The sequence below is a fragment of the Pinus tabuliformis genome, chromosome 4_1 (assembly GCF_031772625.1).
Source record: "Pinus tabuliformis cultivar Carrire ecotype Pingquan chromosome 4_1, CPIR1, whole genome shotgun sequence".
Classification (NCBI taxonomy): domain Eukaryota; kingdom Viridiplantae; phylum Streptophyta; class Pinopsida; order Pinales; family Pinaceae; genus Pinus; species Pinus tabuliformis.
In genome coordinates this window covers 675,413,927-675,424,812 of record NC_142303.1, presented here as the reverse complement: position 1 = coordinate 675,424,812, position 10,886 = coordinate 675,413,927, and the positions used below count along the sequence as shown (strand labels likewise).

General features: G+C 35.0%; 1 pseudogene; it reads right to left on the bottom strand.

The window, feature by feature from the left end:
* Window positions 1-241: 241 nt before the first annotated feature.
* Window positions 242-3,440, bottom strand: LOC149177909 (FT-interacting protein 7-like; annotated as a pseudogene).
* Window positions 3,441-10,886: the final 7,446 nt, after the last annotated feature.

The following is a 10,886-nucleotide window of genomic DNA, read 5'->3' as shown; positions in this document are numbered from 1 at the left end:
CCAGGATTTTCCTTTCTGCTTCACAGGCTTGGAGGCAGTTGGGGTTTATTTCCTTTACTAGGTAATTTGTCAAATAAACCCTCAATAATAGTCACATGGTTCCTGCAAAATTCTCTTGATTAATAGTTCAAGTATATAAATTGTCACTTTCAACCACTTATTTGTTGATTATAGGCACACACTTGCTATCGAGTTTACCAGAAACATGTTGTATCAATAACAGGGCACTGTGTTCCTAATACTAGTCACAATCTATGGTTAAATGAACAATGTACAACATACATGAGATAATGAAACTTATAGCAATGAAAATGTCAGTAGAACAAGGATCTCTCCAAGTAAGAAAAGCTTGAATTCTCTCCCCCTGCGTATCAAAATCACCCAATACAGTCTGTATCCTTGCAGCGAAAATCCTTAATCGATCATATCTCGTTGTAACAATTTTAGAAGCCTCAGAGATCTGTAATGGATCAAATTTGTCATCAAGTTCGTCGTGATCAACGACATTTACATGGGAAATTCATGTATCCATGTGCAGTGGCATCCTAGGCCAAAACCTATAGGGCCATTCACCAATGAGAAAAATGTAGCAGACAACTGTTGGTACAATGAGTTCTGGGTACCAAACCAGGACAAGGAAGTGGAAATGCACTAAAATTATTATAATGGGATTCCTCCACTGACATATATCATCAACCCATTTAGAAACAAATGCAACTCCATTGAGAACATTCATAATTCTGAACCAATTAGCCTTACTTCTCCTCTTGCTCCACATATTAGACTCTGTATCCAACATATATTTCACTAATTCCTGCCTTAAAGGTGGCTCAACATGAGCTTATCTCAATCCAACAATCTTCATTGTTGTGTTTCTTAACATGTCTTGCTGACTTAGGCTCAAGGGATGCAAATAATTCATCTTAGGAAGCAATGGCTGAGAGTAAATATGAACAACATCAAGCAAAGAAGAGTAGGAAAAACACACTACGAGTTCCTTTTTTTCACACTGTAAAGTTGGAGAACCAACAATGGATAGGAATTTCTATAAACTCGATTGCTTTCCAGTGTTGAAATGTGAATCCACACTTTTCCAATGAGAACATCTTTGAGTGATGAAGAATTCTTATCTGAGTTGTTCATGTAGATGTGCCAATTATCAAAGACCCCTAAGGTTAGAACAGTGCACGGGTCATAAAATTCCCCTGTGTATTGCTCATTCCAGCTTGGGTCAAATCTATCAATAATTTTTCTCGTTCTAACCCATTTTTGCCCATAATTTGCTACATAGTAGGCATCTGTTGTACCTCTTCCTCCTTTGTTTTTCATAGGTAACATGTTTTTGGCTCCCAAAATTCCCAATTCAAGCACACCTATAGATGGTTTCCATAATTGTTTAGCAGTTGGCCTTAAATCACTACTTAAATGGGCAACCTCATCCATTACACGATATCCCCAATCAAAACACAAGCATAGATGAATTCTTCCATGATACTTAACATTTGGTTTTCCATTTACTTTTTCTCCATTGAACCACCTTGAGCTTACCATACGGTAATCTAGTCTCCTTTCAATTGGATTTAGTGAAACTCTGGTTTGGCCTAAGTCCTCCACATCCTTGTTACCACCATTACTAGGTCGATCCTCAACCAATAACATAAGTTGTTCCTTAAATGGTTTAGTTGCAACAAAGATCAAATCTTCATTCCAAAATGGGATTAACAAGGTTATAGAATTAGAAGTTCTAGTCCTCAAAACCTATATACCCAATTGCATCCTCACTTTGAGCTCAGGAAAATTTATCTTTTCAGGAATCTCAAGTGTTGGGCTTCAATTACATTGACCCTTAGATACCATAATTTGGGGATAAATATACTTTTGATCTTGTATTCCTAATACCTCTTTTATCAGACTTCCAAGCCTCTGGGCATGTTTCATCTGCCTATGTTCCCATCCAAACTACAAGCATAATATCACCTTTGACTCTACCATCACCTTCCAACCTAAGCCATGAAGGTGTCAAACGGCTGTTTGGAGGAACTCCTGTTGGAACCTCCAAGAGATGAAAGAAGACTCCCCCAAGGAAGTCATCCCATGAATTTCTTCCATCCCATAAAAAAATATCCATGCCAGGAGTTGATTGAAGTGTGTCTTTGCCAAAGGCAAAGATATGGTCCCGTTCGGGATATGCGGTGATATGAAATTTTCGTGTTCAAACAATTTTTCCTCCCACTCTCATTTTCACAAATAGATCACGTACATACCCTGTAACAAACCAAATATTTCAGAACCATAATTAAACTTACCAAACTATGAACTCTTCCACGAGTGTTTTCGAGAATGGAAACTCAGACATTATGCCTAGATTCTAAGCAACAAATGCATAGGGACAATAATTTAGTCAACTTTCTTAGCCCTATGGAGTCCTTACCATGCCACAATTCTTACCAACATAATGAACATCACTGCATCTCTAAATAATTTCAAGCCAAGAAAATACCTATAATTTAACTGTTTGGGAACAAGAGTTTGAATCATTCAGCATGAGCTGTATTAACTAAGAATATTATTTTCTTGAAAAATACACAATGAGAAACCCCCTAAGATAGAAAATTCCATCTCTGGAAAATTTACCCATGTTAATAGATTTAAAATATTGTCTTAAAGTGACTAGTCTGGTGTCCTATGGAGATCAAAATTCATCACTAATTTGGACACTAAGTACAGTCTATTACAATTAACTTGAAAACTCCTTGCAACCTGAATTTAATTTTCTAAAGAATGCTAAATATCATCAATAGAGGAACCATCCTAGCATACAATATTTCTTTATGCATGGCTGAATTTTTTTATTACAGTATAGTGTGAAAATAAATCTCAAAATAGAGAATTACCTATAGAATTTCTAGATGGAAGTGTTATTGCCTTCACAATTCTTACAAAAATACATGCCATTTTCACAACCAAATAATAAGTATTCCTCTCATTGTGGCCTGGATAAGAACTACCCAAATCCTTCATGAGATATTTTGCAGTCATGATTGAGGGCTGGGCCATGGTTGGTCTCTCCAAATGATTCAGTGCTACTGCTGTTAGGTGATCCACTTTTTCTACTTCTTAGGGCTTCCTGACTGTTTCAACAATCTTATCTTCTGTACGTGGAGACGATTCAACTTATGGTACTTTTTCTGGTGGAGCTTCCCACGGAACTTATCGTTTCCCAAAAAATGATGACGTCTACCCATAGTTCTTTTCTTATCATTGAAAACCTCGATTTCCAGTTCCTCACGAATCATTGTTGATGTATCGCTTACAGTAAACTCCAATTTCTCATTCCAAGTAGGATTCAGATCCTTATACTTTGTCCTTGTACGCTTGCGCTTTCCACAAAAATCAACCTTCACAAATGGACTTGCTGATCCCTCTCCATCCTTTGGCATGAGGTTCTTCGCATCTCACACCTCCACAATTACTTTTGTTGTCATCATTCTTATAGGGCACACTTACCTCTATGATCAAAACAAAGGGTTATACATTAACAAAGTAGGAGTTGCTATAATTACTCTTCTATACCAATCTCAATTCTTCTTTTGTCCTAGGTACCTTTGTAAACTTTTCCTAGAAAATTATAAAATGAAGCCTGACATAAACAGTGGAAAGAATGCCCATAAAAAAGTCCTACCAGAACTAAAATACACAAGTCTTCTCTCAGAAAGCTCAAAAACACCCAAATTATCTTACTAGGGATAATCAATCCTAACAAACCAGATAACCTAAAATACTATGTATTAATAGTTCAAGTATATAAATTGTCACTTTCAACCACTTATTTGTTGATTGTAGGTACACACCTGCTATCGAGTGTACCAGAAACATGTTGTATCAATAACAGGGCACTATGTTCCTAATACTAGTCACAATCTATGGTTAAATGCACCAGGAAACCACTGTGTGAATAATCAGGCATTTATATCCTGGTCCAGGATCCAAAATTATTGTCATGTGAACCATCAATATGCCAAATGAATAAATGTCACTAAGACGCTTCTCAATTCTCTTGAAGGGAATTTAATTCGTGGAGAAATTGTTTCTTTCAAGAAAAAATTTCATATATTTATAACTAAATTCTGTAGGATTTGACTGATTGGAATGAGACTCACAGGACCCCGATCTAGTTATATTTAACACACCCTTGTGACATCCAGAAACGTATCCTAGAGAGGATTGTTGATCGTGCTTTAAGGATGACACCAAGGATCCTGAAAATGATCTTTTGAGGCCTTTTAATGGATAAACCAAAATCTTCCTCACTTCACCTACTCTCACCTGCCATGAATTTCTCTTCTTTTGATCATGGCTACAACTTGATCCTTCTTCTTTCTAGGCCTCTTTCACTTGCTCCTTGTTTTTTAGCTTGTGAGAGGATCCTGAGTATTTGAATCTAGCCGGTCACGACCAGTGAAATAAAGGAAACACAACCAAGGACATTGACACCATTGATGATGAAGATTATCCAAAGGAGGAGAAAGAATGAGAAGACGAGATTTAAAAGCAATTTGTTACTAATTTTGAATTATGTGCCGAGACATTTCCCATTTTCTACCTTGCTCTTCCTATTCTTCTTATACATACCAATCATATGTCGAGTGTTTGGAATAAGAATTCTGTTTTGTGCAGTGTATTATTTCCTGCAACTAACTATAAACACATTTAACACAATCCAACCATAAATAACACATGTCAAAAATACAAACCAAGCAAATGCAAGCAAACTGTATATTCACATGTACAACTAGTCAAAGCAACCACATGTCTTTGTAGATTGTTTACAAAGAAATTAAATGCAACTTAACATTGAATCTGAATTTTATTATCAAAATCGTTCCATCATCATTATTCATCTATGATCTTCCTTACGTGTTTCCTTTGCAACATGATGTGGGGCAAATGAATAATAACTTTTAATACAAATTTCAAGTATTGAGAAGAGATATCCTCCAGGAGCCCAATGATTGCCTGCACAACCTCATTATTTATAATGATCTCGCGGTCTAGTGGAATCCCTCCTGTATGTGTCCATGAGAGCAACAAGTTGGTGAACATGTAGCAAGCTGGTGATTCCCAACATAAACAAAGGATGGAAGAACCACATGACTTTGACATGTAAAACTTTTTTACCCTGCCCCTTTTAGACTAATAAACAAAACCAGGCATGACTGCATTTGAACATGTATGGAATAAGATGCTTTCAAGATATTCACACATAGCATCTTCTAGTGGCTATTAAGAATTATGAAAGAAATGCAAACTCATTCCACTCATTATCTAGCTATTAAATATTACGTAAGAGAACAAAACTCAGAAAATATATCTTCATTCACTTTTCATTTTAGCATAGAATGAACAATGAGTTCAATTTATACCATTTTTTTCGCACCAGAATGTTGGAGAACCAACAATGGATAGTAATTTATATAAACTCGATTTCTTTCCAGTGTTGAAATGTGAATCCACACTTTTCCAATGCGAACATCTTTGAGTGTTGAAAACTTCTTATCTGAGTTGTTCATGTAGATATGCCAACTATCATAGACCCAGAACAATGCATGGGTCATAAACTTGCTATGTGTATTGCTCATTCTAGCTTGGGTCCAATCTATCAACAATTGTTCTCGTTCTATCGCATTTCTGCACATACTTTACTACACAATGCATAAAGTGTTTTACCTCTTCCTCCTTTGGTTTCCATAGTGACATGTTTTTGGCTCCCAAAATTCCCAATTCAAGAACAACTATATATGGTTTCCATAACTATTTCGTGGTTAGCCATAAATCACTACTTAAATGGGCAGCCTCATCCATTACATGATATCCCTCATCAAAGCACAAACATAAATGAATTCTGCCATGGTACTTAACACCTAGTTCTCCATTTACATTTTCTCAATTGAAACACCTTGAACTTACCATACTGTAATGTAGTCTCCTTTCAATTGTATTTAGTGCAATTCAAATTTTCCCTAAGTCCTCCACATCCTTGTTACCACTGCTACTAGGTCGATCCTCTACCAATAACACAAGTTGTTCCTCAAATGGTTCAACTGCTACAAATATCAAATATTCATTCCAAAATGGGCTTGACAAGGTTCTAGAATTAAAAGTTCTAGCCCTCGAAACCTATATACCCAGTTGCACCCTCACTTTGAGCTTAGGAAAATTTACCTTTTCAAGAATATGCAAGTCCTGGGATTTAATTACATTGACCTTTAGATACCATAATTTTGGGGACAAATATACTTTTGATCTTCTATTCATCATACCTTCTCTATCAGATTGCCAAGCCTCTTGGAATGTTTCATTTTCCTGTGTTCCCATCCAAACTGTAATAATAATATCACTGTTGAATCTACCATCACCTTCCAACCTAAACCATGAAGGTGCGAAAGGGTTGTATAGAGGAACTCTTGTTGGAATCTCTGAGATCAAAGTAGACTCCCGCAAGGAAGTCATCCCTTGAATTGCTTCCATCCTATACATAAATCTGAATAGCGAGAGCTGATTGAAGTGCATCTTTGACAAAGGAAAATATCTAGTCCCATTTAGGATATACAATGTTATGAATTCACGTGTACAACCAATCGAAGCAACTGCATGCCTTCATGGACGGTTTACAAAGAAATTAAATGCAGCTTAATGTTGAATCCAAATTTTACCTCCAAGAGCCCAGTCATTTCTTGCACAACCTCATTATGTATACGGATCTTGCAATATAAAGGAATCCCTCTTGTATGTGTCCATAATAGCAACAAGTTGGTGAACATGTAGCAAGCTGGTGATTCCTGACTTAAACAAAGGCTGGAACAACCACGTGACTTTGACATGTAAAAGTATGTTACCGTGCCCCTTTTAGACTGATAAACAAGACCATGCATAACTTCATTTGAACCTATATCTAAGAGGACGCTTTCAAGCTATGCATACAGAGCATCTTCTAGTGGCTCTTAAACATTACAAAAGAAATGCAAACTCATTCCACTCATTATCTAGCTATTAAATATTATGTAAGAGAACAAAACTCAGAAAATAGAGCTTCATTCATTTTTCCATTTTAGCATGGAATGAACAATGAGTTCAATTTCTCCCATTTTTTTCACACCAAAACGATGGAGAACCAACAATTGATAGGAATTTCTATAAAATCAATTACTTTCTAGTGTTCAAATGTGAATCCACACTTTTCCAATGAGAACATCTTTGAGCACTAAAGACTTCTTATCTAAGTTGTTCATGTAGATGTGCCAACCATCAAAGATCCCTAAGGTCATAATAGTGCACGAGTCGTAAACTTCCCATGTGTATTGCTCATTCCAGCTTAGGACAAATCTATCAATAATTGTTCTTGTTCTAACCCATTTATGCACATACTTTGCTACATAGTAGGCATCTATTGTAACTCTTCCTCCTTTCGTTTTCATATGTAACATGTTTTTGGCTCCCAAAATTCCCAATTTGAGCACACCTATAGAAAGTTTCCATAACTGTTTAGCCGTTGGCCATAAATCACTGCTTAAGTGGGCAGCCTCATCCATTACATGATATCCCCCATCAAAACACAAGCGGAGATGAATTCTTCCATTATACTTAATATCTGGTTCTCCATTTAATTTTTCTCAATTGAACCACCTTGAGCTTACCATATTGTAATCTAGTCTCCTTTCAATTGTATTTAGTGCAATTCTGGTTTGGCCTAAGTCCTCCACATCCTTGTTACCACCGCTACTAGGTCGATCCTCAACCAATAACAGAAGTTGTTCCTCAAACGGTTCAAATGCTACAAAGAACAAATCTTCATTCCAAAATGGGCTTGACAAGGTTATAGAATTAGAAGTTAGAGTCCTCAAAACTTGTATACCCATCTTCACCCTGACTTTGAGCTCAGAAAAATTTATCTTTTTAGGAATCTGCAAGTCTTGGGCTTCAAGTACATTGACCCTCAGATACCATAGTTTTGGGGACAAATATACTTTTGATCTTGTATTAATCATACCTCCTGTATGAGACTACCAAGCCTCTAGGAATGTTTCATCTATCTGTGTTCCCATCCAAACTGTAAGCATAATATCACCTTTGACTCTACCGTCACGTTCCAACCTAAACCATGAAGGTTCCAAGAGGTTATCTGGAGGAACTCTTATTGGAACCTTTGAGATATCAAAGAAGACTCCCCCAAGGAAGTCATCCCTTGGATTGCATCCATCCCATACATAAATCTCAATAGTGGGAGCTAATTGAAGTGTGTCTTTGCGAAAGGCAAAGATCTGGTCTCATTCAAGATATCCAGTGTTATGAATTCACATGTACAACCAGTCAAAGAAACCACATGTCTTTGTAGACTATTTACAAAGAAATTAAATGCAGCTTAATGTTGAATCCGAATTTTATTATCGAAATCATTCCATCATAATTATTCATCTATGATCTTCCTTACGAAGTTTCCTTTGCAACATGATGTGGTGCAATTGCTAGTTAATCCTTGTGCTAACCATGCACTTGAGTTAGACAAATAATTAGCTAATTGACTGTGTTGTTCTAGACTATAATTGATCTCATAAGATTTAAATTTATTTAATTTTCTCATAGTTACCCTTTAAAAGCATGTCTTTCAGGTACCAGAGTTAAGGTCTTCTATAAAAGATAGGGGTACTTTATTCATGAGCTATCATTAGGCCTTGAAGAAGAGCCTAAACCTCATACTAATCATTGAGGGAATTCCTAATCCCTAACAAAAAGGTTAATGCAATGTTTTCATCAAAGTAACCTAAAAAATGCTTAAACTTGTTATTTTCAATATTTTCAAATAAAATATTTAAAATGTATTCATATTTGAAAATTTTAGTCTAACTACACTCTATGGCACTAATTATTCTTTACTATGATTGTCTGGTAAAAATAAAATATAAAAGTTGTAACTTTCTAATTTGAGAATATTCAATTTGAAACTTATGGGATAAACATCTACCCATCTACTTTGAATTTCTAAAATATGATTAATAATATTTAGCACATATTAAATAAAATCAAAAGGCTTTGTTATTTTCAAAATTTTTGAACTAAAATTAAAAAATTTACAACTTATTTTTAACGTCAAATCTAGAAAAAGTTCATATTAACTTCCAATTTACCAAACATTCAAATTGATCAAATCTTTAAAAATACAAATCTTTTATTAAATGCAAAAAATTACTAAAATAAATTCAATAAACATGAAGTTAAATATATATCTATATTAGTATTCAGTAAACTCAAAATCATAATTTCATTTTCCATAACAAATTTTATTAAATTAATCATAATTTCATTTTTCATAACAAATTTTATTCCTCTTAATTTAATATATAAATATTATATGTATAAATAACTATATTTGACTATTACAATAATACTATAATAAAAATTTAAGATTAAAAACATTCGATATATATATGATTAATTATTTTGCTAGGCAACTAAACTTATTCACCGCAGGACTTACAATAAAAAATTTGATGCATATTATGGTACATGGGCAACTAAACTTTTGCACAGCAGGACTTACAGTAATAAATTTGATGCATATTATGGTACATGGGCAACAAAACTTTTGCACAGCAGGACTTACAGTAATTTTTTTGATGCACATTATGCTTTATCATAGGGATATAAACGTATTTTTAAATAAAACACAACAATAATTATGTAATAAATCCTTAAACGGCAACTGTATTAATAATCACTCTCATTGGTTCTTAACTTACATGTGCAGGCGGTAGAGATAATTTAAAAATTTATTTATATTAGATTGGATTTTGAGGGTTCTATATCATGTTTTAATTTTTGGGGTCTTTCGAGTGCAAAGCATTTTTATCGATGTCCGCCCTCTATTTCCAGAAACGCCACTTGGTCGTAAACTCAAATTCGAATGTAAATGTGCGACAAAATTAAAATATAATATTTAACTATATGGTAACGGGGATATTTCACTGCAACCCAGAGTGTTTTAATTGTCTAATCGCTCTAACGATAAAAGAGAGGCGAGGGCCGGGGCTGTATACTAGCCAGGCGTTGGGAAAAATTGCTAGTCCCCATTTTCCTCCAACAGATAAATTAGGCTGCAATCGTAATAAGAACAAACATTTAAAAATTCTTAGAGATTCACAAATTAACCATCAACATATATTTTGTGATGCTTATGTACATGTGTTTATAAATCAGATAAGTACGTGCCAAAATCATGATTGTTGCCAAAATCATGATTGTCAGTTCAAGATTGTCAGGGCAATTTTGTGCTCACCGCAGTGTCAATTGTTCCATCGAGAACGCATGATTTTACCACGGAAATAAGGACATCATGTGTTTGGTGCGCCTCACCATACCATTTCCGACGACCAAGGCAAACCAATTCACACAATTTTCATGACTTCAATGGAGCCAACTCATATTCTCATTTATATAAAATCTGACTGGTGCTCCTGAAATTCAGAGTTCTGTTCAGTAAATGGATGTGTTTTATAATGGGTTTTCCCTAAAGAGGTTCGAAGAAAGCTCGGAGTGGTATGAGAATCGTGGATCATGATTCCAGAATTACAATGGACGAGAAGTTTGTAATTGTAATCGTTTGTTGTAACTTCGTAGTTGCATCGCAAATTGAAATGGGTAGAATTGGAAAATAATGGATTTCAGGAATATTTTGTTAGAATTTAACAATGATTCTATATGCAGAATAAACTCAAAGAATCATTAAAAATTAATGCTGAGGGATATGAATTACGTCCAGCCATTGGTGAAATTTTTGATGCAACTTCTTTCTGAAAAACCACGCTCCAGCTATCCAACCAAAAAGAAAAGAA